Genomic DNA, 12,491 nt, shown 5'->3' with positions numbered 1-12,491 from the left:
TTGTTCATTAACATGAAAGAGAGGAGGATGGCATTGGCTTGAGTCAACATGTTTTTCTACTTGCTCAAACGCACACGCAACACACCACACACACATGCACACAAAGCATATTGCATGAGTTACTACTCTCCGTGGTTCTAAATCAATAGTTGTTTAGTGGTCCGACAATGTCGGAAACATTAACTTGTTTGACCATGCTGTAGGTCATGTAACTGTTACATGCAGTATTAGTGGACTTCACAGGACAGAAGTTGCTCTCCGGTTTTTGTGATGAAACAAATTTATTCTGCCACTGTGTTCTTATTATCTCGGCCTTTAGGCCTATATATCACAGGTTATAGAGCAAACAACGTAAATCACAACACATACATTACGTTTTAATATGGCATTTTTTTCTGGCTTCCCCAGTGATTTACCCACTCACCGCTACTGATCAAACATTGTGTGTCACTCGACACTCTTTCTCCTCCACTGACGTTACTGTCTGTACGCACTAACTAGAGTATCTAGCGTCCTGTCTCGCATATCTTTGCTCCGTGGTGCACCTTGGAAGGAAACACTTACTAGGGAGAATAAGTGATTAAAGAGCAACTGCTCCTAAAAAACAACTAACTTCATTATTTTACACAATATCTTATCACAGCGCTGGCAAACCATGGTAATCCCTTTGAAAACGGCCTATGTGTAACGACCTGGGTGTCGGGGGTGCGAAGTCAGACGCAGGAACAGCAGAGCTTCAATATGTTGAGTCTTTAATACCCAACTGGCAAACAAAATGTCCAACACGGACGTACTGGGTGTCATACACAACGGTCCAACGACACGAGAAACAAAACCAGTCCACAATAATAATATCCACTCCCGAAATCCAAAAGCTACAATGTAACAATCCCGCACAAAGAAGCGTACGGGCTGGCTGACTAATAAAGCCACACTAATTAACCATTAACTGAACACAGGTGATACCAATAAACACATAAGGAGGGGAGGAAAAAGAGTCAGTGGCAGCTAGTAGGCCGGTGACGACGACCGCGAGCGCCACCCGAACGGGAAGGAGAGCCTGCCTCGAGGCCGACACCGGCCGGAGGACGAGGCGCGGGGCGATCCGGATGGAGGCGATGGAAATCCCTTAACATAGATGGATCCAAAATGTCCTCCACCGGTACCCAGCACCTCTCCTCCGGACCGTACCCCTCCCAGTCCACGAGGTACTGCAGGCCCCTCACCCGGCGTCTCGAGTCCAGAATGGCCCGTATCGTGTACGCCGGGGACCCCTCGATGTCCAGAGGGGGAGAGGGACCTCCGGCACCTCACCGTCCTGCAGGGGATCAGCTACCACCGGCCTGAGGAGAGACACATGAAACGAGGGGTTAATACGATAATAGGAAGGGAGTTTTAATCGATAAACACACCTCGTTTATTCTCCTCAGGACTTTGAAGGGCCCTACACACTGCGGCCTCAGCTTCCGGCAGGGCAAGCGGAGGGTAGGTTCGGGTCGAGAGCCAGACCCTTTCCCCCGGTACAAACACGGGAGCCTCACTGCGGTGGCGGTCAGCGCCGCCTCTTCTGCCTCCTAGTAGCTTGTTGAAGGGACTCCTGGACGGCCCTCCAGGTCTCTTTGGAGCGCTGTACCCACATCCTCCACCGCAGGAGCCTCGGTCTGCTCGGATGCCATGGTGCCAGGACCGGCTGGTACCCCAACACACACTGAAAGGACACATTAGTAGAGGAGTGGCGAGTGAGTTCTGGGCCATCTCGGCCCAGAATGTATCTCGCCCCACTCCCCCTGCCGGTCCTGGCAACTAGGACCGCAGAAACCTACTCCACCCTGGTTCACATCTCCCAACCTGCCCATTACTTCGGGGTGAAAACCGGAAGTCCAAGCCTGACCGTCGACCCCAGACGCTCCCATGAACGCCTCCATAACTTCGGGACTTGAACTGGGGGGCCCCGATCAAAACGATGTCCTCCCACCCCGTAGTGCGGAAGACGTGAGTGAATAAGGCCTCCGCAGTCTGTAGCGGCAGTGGGATTACGGCAACGGGAGGACGACGGCAGGACTAGACAAACCGATCCACAATCCAGAAACGCAATTAGTTGTTTCCTGGAAGCGGGAGATGGTCAGAGAAGTCCACGGACAGATGAGACCATGGCCGTTGTGGAAACCGGGGAGGGGTACAACTTCCCTCTAGGAAGGTGCCACGAGCCTTACTCTGCAGCGGATACCGAACAGAGAGGACATAAACCCTAACGTCCCGAGCTACAGCAGGCCACCATACCTTCCGCACGAAGGCTCCCCACTGTCCTCCGCACCCCAGGGGTGACGAGGACAGGGGGAGACCTTCGGGGAAGTATTGTGGCCTTACCGTAGCTCGGGACGTGAGGGTTTATGTCTCCTCCTGTTCGTAATGAGTCAGAGTAAAGGCTCCTAGCACCTTCCTAAGGGAAGTTGCAACCCCCCCCGTTCACAACGCCATGGTCTATCTGGTACCGTGGACTTCCTGACCGATAATCCCCCCTTTCTCAAGGGAAACATACGGTTTGGGTAATTGGATACGGTGTTCTAAGTCCTGCCTCTCCTCCGGTGCCCGGTATTGCCGCGAGCGTGTCGTCGCTACAGACTGCGGAAGGCCTTATCACTCACGTCTTCCGGCACGGGTTACGGGGGTGCCGGAGGACATTCGTTTCTGATCGGGGCCCCCAGTTTCACGTCCCGATATGGGAGAGGGCGTTCATGGAGCGTCTGGGGGTCACGGTGCAGCTTGACTTCCGGTTTTCACCCGAAGAGTAATGGCAGGTGGAGAGAGTGATACCAGGGAGTGTGGTAGGTTCTGCGGTCCTATTGCCAGGACCGGCCAGGGGATGAGGGGGGGGGTCCGGAGGGGGGGGGGGGGGGGGGGGGGGGGGGGGGGGGGGGGGCTACCATCTGGAGGGCGAGAATACATTCCCTGCGGCCGAGATGGCCAGAACTCAATACGCCACTCGCTCTAAACTAATGTGCCCCCTTTCAGTGTGTTGTTGGTGGTACAGCCGGTCCTGGCACCATGGCATCCGCAGCCAGACCGAGGCTCCTCTGGTGGAGGAGTGGGTTACAGCGCTCCAAAGAGACCTGGAGGGCCGTCCAGGAGTCCCTTCAACAAAGCTACTAGGAGGCAGGAAAGGAGCGCTGACCGTCACCGCAGTGAGGCTTCCCGTGTTTGTACCGGGGGAAAGGGTCTGGCTTCTCGACCCAAAACGCTACCCCTCCGCTTGCCCTGCCGGAAGCTGAAGCCGCAGTTGGTTGTTAGGCGCCCTTTCAAATCCTGAGAGAATAACCGAGGTGTTATCGATTGAAAACCCCTTCCTATTTATCGCTATAACCCCTCGTTTTCAGTGTCTCTCCTCAGGCCGGTGGTAGCTTGAGCCCCTGCAGGACGGTGAGGTGCCGGAGGTCCCTCCTCCCCCTCTGGACATCGAGGAGGTCCCCGGCGTACACGATACGGGCCCATTGCTGGACTCGAGACGCCGGGTGAGGGGCCTGCAGTACCTCGTGTGACTGGGCAGGGGTTACGGTTCCGGAGGAGAGGTGCTGGTTACCGGTGGAGGACATTTTGGATCCATCTATGTTAAGGGATTTTCCATACGCCTCGAACATCCGGATCGCCCCGCGCCTCGTCCTCCGGCGGTGTCGGCCTATGTCCCGACACGCTAGCTCCCTGCGGACGTCCTCCCGGAGACTACACCGGTAGTGGTCAATAAGGGCCCTGTCGTTCCACCCTGATCCCGCGGCCAAGGTCCGGAACTCCAGCGCGAAATCCTGTGCGCTCCTCTTCTCCTGCCYAAGATGAAACAGTCTCTCACCCGCCGCTCGGCCCTCTGGGGGGTGGTCGAACACGGCACGAAAACGACGGGTAAACTCCGGGTAGTGCTCCTTCGCTGAGTCCGGGCCATTCCAGACTGCGTTGGCCCACTCCAGAGCACGACCCGTTAGGCAGGAGACGAGGACACTCACCCTCTCCGCTCCCGAGGGAGTGGGGCGAACAGTGGCCAGGTATAGCTCCAGCTGGAGTAAGAACCCCTGGCACCCTGCTGCCGCTCCATCATAATCCCTCGGGAGCGTAAGACGGAGCGCGCTGGAGCCGGGGGATGGAGAGTCCTGAGGAAGGGGAGCCGAAGGTGGAGAGAGGAGCCCACTCCTCTCCCATCGCTCCATTCTCTCCATCATCTGGTCCATGGCTGATCCGATCCGATGGAGGACGGTGGTGTGGTGGAGAACCCGTTCCTCCATCGATGGGAGAGGGTTGGCTGCTGCTCCTGCTGACTCCATTGTTTGGTGCGGGATTCTGTAACGACCTGGGTGTCGGGGGGGTGCGAAGTCAGACGCAGGAACAGCAGAGCTTCAATATGTTGAGTCTTTAATACCCAACTGGCAAACAAAATGTCCAACACGGACGTACTGGGTGTCATACACAACGGTCCAACGACACGAGAAACAAACCCAGTCCACAATAATAATATCCACTCCCGAAATCCAAAAGCTACAATGTAACAATCCCGCACAAAGAAGCGTACGGGCTGGCTGACTAATAAAGCCACACTAATTAACCATTAACTGAACACAGGTGATACCAATAAACACATAAGGAGGGGGAGGAAAAAGAGTCAGTGGCAGCTAGTAGGCCGGTGACGACGACCGCCGAGCGCCACCCGAACGGGAAGGAGAGCCTGCCTCGGTTGAAGTCGTGACACTATGTCCCATTGATATGAGTTGAAAACATTTATTCTACTGTCAAAATTGACTACAAAGTGCAAATAGGATCATTTTGGTCATCAAGTCAGTCTCGTCTAAAACGGAGTTTGGAACCTGACTGCGTCACGAGTAAATTAAGGTTGGGTTTGGATTAAGGATGCACATCAAACTATGGTTTGCATGCCCTACCGAATGACCCTAATTCCCTTCCATGCAGAATATGTGGTTGGAGTTTGTTGGTCGCCAATGGTGGGGAGTATACCGGTAGCTAGACCATAAACTGCTGGTTATGGTTCTGGTTATGTATATTTTGATAATCATTATCATCACTAGCATAGCTGACGTTAGCTAGCTACCTAACTAGCCTACCTCAATACAACTCTGATTTGGTTTGGAAACACGATAACATTTCAAAAGAAGGCAAATAATTAGTTGGAAAACCTTTTTTCATGATTGTGATGTTGCCAGATTGACTTTAGATGCAGTATACCTTTAGCCAGCTAAAGAAAATTGAGGGGACCACTGTATTTTAGCTAGGTAACATTAGCATCGCTAACTATTTTTGACAAACTTTGCTAGTAACAGTAATGACAACATTGCCAACTTTCTAAAGTGAATTTGTCGACATAATAAGTTGTTAACAATGTGATCGCATTTCCATAGCACTGTAAGTTAGTGTAATTTAGACTAAACAGCCACATTAGCCTCTGAGGTCCAACCCATGTCTACACATTCATAWTGGATGCAGCTATGGTGGTATTAGCCAACAGTGCACTAGCCATAGAATTTGGAATTAGAATACTAGAATGGATATAAACCTTCTTATGATGGGATAAGGTCAGCCATTTTGGTCAGGGAGTTGGTCAACCATGGTTTGCCAGCGCTGTGATAAGATATTGTGTAAAATAATGAATTTGAACAATTTATCTGCACTGTATGTTTGTCACCTAGCTAGCCAGACAGTTTTGGAGGAATGATTCCATAATTCTTTTTTAGTTAACTGCCAACATTCCGTTTCAACAATGCAGTCAACCCACAGCCATAAACTGGCTGAAATCAGTTGATGATAGGACAACTTGTAAATGTAAATGTAAAACTGACTCTCGTCTCTGTATACATCAATGATGTCGCTCTTGCTGCTGGTGAGTCTGATCCACCTCTACACAGACGACACCATTCTGTACACTTCTGGCCCTTCTTTGGACACTGTGTTAACAACCCTCCAGACGAGCTTCAATGCGATACAACTCTCCTTCTGTGGCCTCCAATTGCTCTTAAATACAAGTAAAACKAAATGCATGCTCTTCAACCAATCGCTGCCTGCACCTGCCCGCCCATCCAACATCACTACTCTGGACGGTTCTGACTTAGAATATGTGGACAACTACAAATAAAAAATTACCTAGGTGTCTGGTTAGACTGTAAACTCTCCTTCCAGACTCACATCACACGAATCTCCATCCAAAGTTAAATCTAGAATTGGCTTCCTATTTCGCAACAAAGCATCCTTCACTCATGTCATTTACAAAACAGCCTCCAATACCCTACTCAATAAATTGGAAGCAGTCTATCACAGTGCCATCCGTTTTGTCACCAAAGCCCCATATACTACCCACCACTGTGACCTGTACGCTCTCGTTGGCTGGCCCCGCTTCATACTCGTCGCCAAACCCACTGGCTCCAGGTCATCTACAAGACCCTGCTAGGTAAAGTCCCCCCTTATCTCAGCTCGCTGGTCACCAATAGCAGCACCCACCTGATAGCACGCGCTCCAGCAGGTATATCTCCTGGTCACCCCCAAAACCAATTCTTCCTTTGGTCGCCTCTCCTTCCAGTTCTCTGCTGCCAATGACTGGAACGGACTACAAAAATCTCTGAAACTGGAACACTTATCTCCCTCACTAGCTTTAAGCACCAGCTGTCAGAGCAGCTCACAGATGACTGCACCTGTACATAGCCCATCTATAATTTAGCCCAAACACTACCTCACCTCCTACTGTATTTATTTATTTATTTTGCACCCCATTATTTCTATCTCTACTTTGCACATTCTTCCACTGCAATTCTACCATTCCAGTGTTTTACTTGCTATATTGTATTTAACTGCCGCCCACATGGCCTTTTTTTGCCTTTACCTCCCTTATCTCACCTCATTTGCTCACATGTACATAGACTTATTTTTCTACTGTATTATATGACTGTATGTTTTGTTTTACTCCATGTGTAACTCAGTGTTGTTGTATGTGTCGAACTGCTTTGCTTAATCTGTGGCCAGGTCGCAATTGTAAATGAGACTGTGTTCTCAACTTGCCTACCTGGTTAAATAAGGGAAATAAAATAATTCTAATAAAAAATGCAACATCACTCACAGCTTTCAAAGTAAACAAAAATTGGGGACATTTATTGTCACGTTCTGACCTTGAGTATTCCTTTTTTATGTCTTTATTTTAGTTTGGTCAGGGTGTGAGTTGGGGTGGGCATTCTATGTTGTTTTTCTATGTTTTGTTCTGTATTTATATTTCTATGTGTTTGGCCTAGTATGGTTCTCAATCAGAGGCAGGTGTCAGTCGTTGTCTCTGATTGGGAGCCATATTTAGGTAGCCTGTTTTCTATTGTGTTTTGTGGGTGATTGTTTCCTGTGTTAGTACCATACGGGACTGTTTCGGTTTTTTCATTTATTCTCGATTAAATTATATTATGGATATGTACCACGCTGCATTTTGGTCCTCCTCTCCTTCCACCAACGAAAGCCGTTACATTTATGGTATGTTTACATATATTTTATAGGTTATTTACACAGAAAATTGGTATAAAACCGGTATACCGTTTTTATAATTATATGATTTTTTTAGGTTGACAATAATTATATTACACAATTGCTGATATCACATGCCTCACTTCTATTTTCCTGTATGTAAAATCAGGATTATGCCCCTACAGCCATTCATTCAAATTAGACTGGTTTGAATTGAGACTTATTTCTCAAGCTTTGTTTATAATTGAAAGATGATAATCATTGACTGTCTAACAGGAAAAACAAGGTGCACAGTTGGGTGCTAGACTGATACCCTTGTCATGATTGGATGCCAGGACCTACCAGAAGGAGCAAAGGTGGGTATCATAACATTTTAGTCATTTAGCAGACGCTCTTATCCAGAGCAACTTACAGTAGTGAGTGCACACATTTTCATACTTTATTTCATACTGGTCCCCTGTGAGAAACGAATCCACACCCCTGGCGTTGCAAGCACCATGCTCTACCAACTGAGCTAAACGGGACCACATGTAATTCACTGTTCACTTTCTGTTTTCACAGCTTGTCAGGCAAGACCTCAGAATAAAAGTACATCATGTGACACCTCCTCAGTTGTTGCCTGTCACGAACCGGCTCAAAGCCCGTAACAAAAGGGAGACAACGTGGAGATCAGGAGTAACAAAATATATTTATTAAATAAAGTAACTAGGTATAATATACAATGGTGTGTGTAATCAGTAGTGTAAGTGAGTGTTTTGCATGCATGAATGTGATAATGCAGGATGTTGAAAGATGCTAAAACAAACAACCAAAAAACCACCAAGAAACACAACCAAATCTATAAAGGTGTCTGCATGGAGAGAGTCTCCCCCATGAATGGGGAAGTGGTGTATTTATCCTGGGAGACACCGGGCCCAGGTGTTTCCCATGTAGCTGACGACCCTCCCAACTCCGCCCACCGACATCCTAATAAGGAAACAAGAACAAAGAGAGAATACGGCAGACAGCAATTTACATTCATTGTAAGTCATTTAGCGACGCTCTTACTCAGAGCGACTTACAAATTGGTGCATTCACCTTATGATATCCAGTGGAACAACCACTTTACAATAGTGCATCTAACTCTTTTAAGGGGGGGGGGGGTTGGAAGGATTACTTTATCCTATCCTAGGTATTCCTTAAAGAGGTGGGGTTTCAGGTGTCTCGGAAGGTGGTGATTGGACTCCGCTGAGCCTGGCGTCGTGAGGGAGTTTGTTCCACCATTGGGTGCCAGAGCAGCGAACAGTTTCTGACTGGGCTGAGCGGAACTGTACTTCCTCAGAGGTAGGGAGGCGAGCGGCCAGAGGTGGATGACGCAGTGCCCTTGTTTGGGTGTAGGGCCTGATCAGAGCCTGAAGGTACGGAGGTGCCGTTCCGCTCACAGCTCCGTAGGCAAGCACCATGGTCTTGTAGCGGATGCGAGCTTCCAACTGGAAGCGCTCAGGTCGGTCAGCATATGCACTGCTTCCTGCTTTTTGTATTCCGTTATCTGTTACCGCACGCTCAGATCTAATCATTGCGCAAACGGACGACCCACATTAGGATGAGAGTTGCGTGACCAAATTGTGCCTGCTGGAACATTTGTGGGGAGGATGTGCCTCAAGGTTCTTTCTCGTAGAGAGATGTGAGAGAAAGTGGGTGTCTCATGGTAGTTTTGTTTCCTGGGGAGGCAATTAAGTCAGGTTGTGGTACCAGTAAAACTTTGTGAGTTGGTGTTGACAACTTCTCACAATGATGTTGCTGGACATATGGGTGTGAGAGGAAAACATCCATCGCATATTACAGAGCATTTCTTTTGGCCTAGATAAAAGAGGGATGTCTCTGATTTCATCAAATACTTGTCACACCTGTCAATTAACTGGTAAACCTAATCAAGCTATTAAGCCGGTACCACTTGTTCCTATTCCTGTACTCAGCCACTTTGAGTATCTGATCATTGACTGTGTGGGTTTTTGCCTTGTTCTAAAGGGAGTAGATGGTGAAATGGCTAAAGAGAAGTTATCATCTTCACAGGAGAGGATGAAGGGATATTTGATCGCCGAACTGAGCCTCGTCAGTTTACTCCGGGTGACCAGGTTCTGCTCTGCTGCAATTGTTGTTATCCTTTCCCAAGCCAAGTTCTCAGAGGTCCATATACAGTGGTGCCGCCAGTACATTGAGCAAAATTACCTAGTTGCCACGAAAAAAAAAAGTGAATGATTTTCCCAGGACCCAGCCGGAGCGGAAAGCACACTCAGCACAGGTTGTGCCATGTAACATAATTTTATTCGTTAAACCACTATTATGCACCGTAATCTTACTCGAGAACTGCAAGCGAGTAGGGAGTTGCTACACAGGAACGGTAAAATCTGTGCTTCAATCTGGTCCCTGCATACCACAAGATTGTATCCTGTTCCATGGAGATTCCTATTTATGACATACCGTATGTGCATGCATCGGTTCATGAGAAGAGCTGTGCCTGGTCCCTGCGATTATAGTATTTGTCAGGGGTAGTATTGAAAATGAGTAGATGTAATGTTGGCGAGAGCTGTTGAATACGTTCTGGCGGAAGTGACTCGTTGAACATCGTCCTCGGGAGTTTGTTTTAAAAATTAAAGGACTCTTGATTGTTCTTTTCGTTGGCAGGTTGGTAGGCCGATGTGGCTCGTGCGGCACGCCTGTCTTGAATGGTGGTATGGATTGTCTGTGCTTCTTGACCTTTCCTGTCTGTTCCCTCCTGCGTCTTGGTTCTTTTCTGTTCCTCATTAAGTGTTGCTTCCATCCACTACAGGTTCGCTGAGGTCTGGGAGTCTTATTTCCTCTTGAAAATTTCTCTAATACATCGCTGTATTCGCGGTGCTTCCTTAATAGTGCTTCCGTGCCAAAGGTTGCTGAGGTCTGGGGAGGAGGAGGTTGGCTGGGGCAAATTGGAAGTGTGCACACGTAACCGCACCTCATCAATTTGGGACGCAGAGGCTGTTGTCATTTGGGACGCAGAGGCTGTGTCAATTTGGGACCGCAGAGGCTGTGTCAATTTGGAGACGCAGAGGCGCTGTGTCAATTGGGAGCAGAGGTCTGGTACGTTGTTCGGCGGGGTCCTCGTGTTGGTCCCGGTTTTTTGATGGGGGGGAACTGTGACGACCCTCCCACTCCTGTCTGCCGTATTCCTTTGTGGGGTGATTTTGCATGGTCGTTTGTTGGGTTAATTGTTTTGGGTTGGTTGCGGAGGTCCTGGTTAAGATTTTTTTTATCGGTCCGGTTACTCCAGAATTTGTCGTGACTTGTGGGGACCGTAGGGCCAGCGGAAGAAATTGTACAGTGGATCACATTATTTGTACCCAAAGGTGTTTGGGATTCTTACAAACAGAAGTTGGCAACTAGACGGTTCGGCTTCAAGACGAAAGTCCCCTGCACTTGTGGGGGAGTAAGAGGAAAGTGAGAGATACCACTGTGTTCGTGGGGGGTCTCCCCTTTCCAGAGAGTGGTCTTCGAATTTTGTAGGTCAGAACGGTTCGGAAGCTACAGCTGTTTTTGTGAGAAGACCGATTTAGGTATTTGTCTCATGGTTTGAAACCACGCTCTAGGTCCACGATCTTTACACTGCAGAATGCGAAGGTGTAAATAAGCATTATGGAGAATTTAGACGGTACAGCTCTCACGTTTTCTAGTTGAAAAACGAATCGATGTTTAATGGGTATTTTTTACATTCATGTTCGTTGATTCACGTCACAAGTATAGCACAAACCTCCACATGGAAGGTTTATCTTTCCAAGCACCGTGGACACGTCAATCGATATCCTCACTGTCATTGCTGCAGAAGCAAAAAAAAACACTTGGTATAAGGCTCGTTGGTCTAGGGGGTATGATTCTCGCTTAGGGTGCGAGAGGTCCGGGGTTTCAAATCCCGGAAGACGCCCGTATTGGCAGATCTTTCACAATCTCAAGACAGGCAGATTCGGGCCATTGGTCAGTGCGCCACTGCCACCTTCTTTGGCGGCAGGCCGAGGTGGCTGATGGTTTAAAGGCGATGGACTGCAAAATCAATCTGTGATATGCCACCTACATGGTTAATGTTCGCACAAGATTTATTCCATTTTAGAAACCTGCAGAATGTTGGCGCAAATGTGACTTCAACAACAAGGATATTTGATTGAACTGTCATACACTTTGAAATGACATCCAGCCTAAACTAAAGAATTCCACATGCTCTGCATTGGCCTGGGAATCGAACCCGGGTCAACTGCTGAAAGGCAAGCTAGCTCACCACCTATACACCAATGCTATTGCAGTTCATCAGAAACATGGAGACATCGATTCATATCTTGACCTGTATTTTGCCTGGCAGTGAATAATTCTTTGACCAATCGGAATCGTGGTATAGGTTTTGAATTATGGCTTAGGTTTGCGAGAGGTCCCTGGTTAAAATTCTATCATTTTAATGGGTACCGGTTACTCCAGATTAGTCCCGTGACACTTGTGGGGACGTAGGGCAAGCGGAGAATTGGTGACAGTGGGATACATTAGTTTGTAGCCAAAGGTTTTGGAATCTACAAAACAGAAGTTGGCAACCGTAGACGGTTTCCGACTTCAGCGAGTCCCCCTGACACTTGTGGGGGAACGTAGAGGAAACGTGACGAATACGTACTTGTGTTCGTGGGGTCTCCCCTTTCCAGAGAGTGGTCTTTCGAATTTGTAAGGTCAAACGGTTCGGAAGCTTACAGCTGTTATTTTTGTGAGAAGAACGTTTATAGGTTGTCTCATGGTTTACAAACACCGCTCTAGGTTCCACCTCTTTCGGACTGAGATGCAAAGGTGTACATAAAGCAGTTATATGACAGGGGAGCAGTTTAGACGGAGTACGATGCGAGTCTGCGAAAGTATTTTTAAGTTGAACGAAGTCGATTTTGTAATGGGTATTTTTTTACATTCATTTACGTTGATTGCTCAGTATAGCACAAACATCACTGAGGTTCTATCTTTCCAAGCAC

The 12,491-nt window shown here is 48.2% G+C and overlaps 2 long non-coding RNA genes across 2 annotated transcripts in view; both read left to right on the top strand.

Annotated features, from left to right (window-relative positions):
- LOC139023444 (uncharacterized) overlaps nt 1–12,491 on the top strand; it is a 295,267-nt gene that overhangs the window by 118,010 nt on the left and 164,766 nt on the right. The window lies entirely within an intron of this gene.
- Nucleotides 7,168–8,315, top strand: LOC111956895 (uncharacterized). Its single transcript, XR_002876328.2, has 3 exons — nt 7,168–7,494; nt 7,762–7,841; nt 8,047–8,315. It is a non-coding gene; the product is annotated as an uncharacterized lncRNA (long non-coding RNA).

This window comes from Salvelinus sp. IW2-2015, linkage group LG32 (genome assembly GCF_002910315.2).
Source record: "Salvelinus sp. IW2-2015 linkage group LG32, ASM291031v2, whole genome shotgun sequence".
Classification (NCBI taxonomy): domain Eukaryota; kingdom Metazoa; phylum Chordata; class Actinopteri; order Salmoniformes; family Salmonidae; genus Salvelinus; species Salvelinus sp. IW2-2015.
The sequence above is the reverse complement of the archived record's forward strand: the minus strand, read 5'-3'. Positions and strand labels throughout refer to the sequence as shown.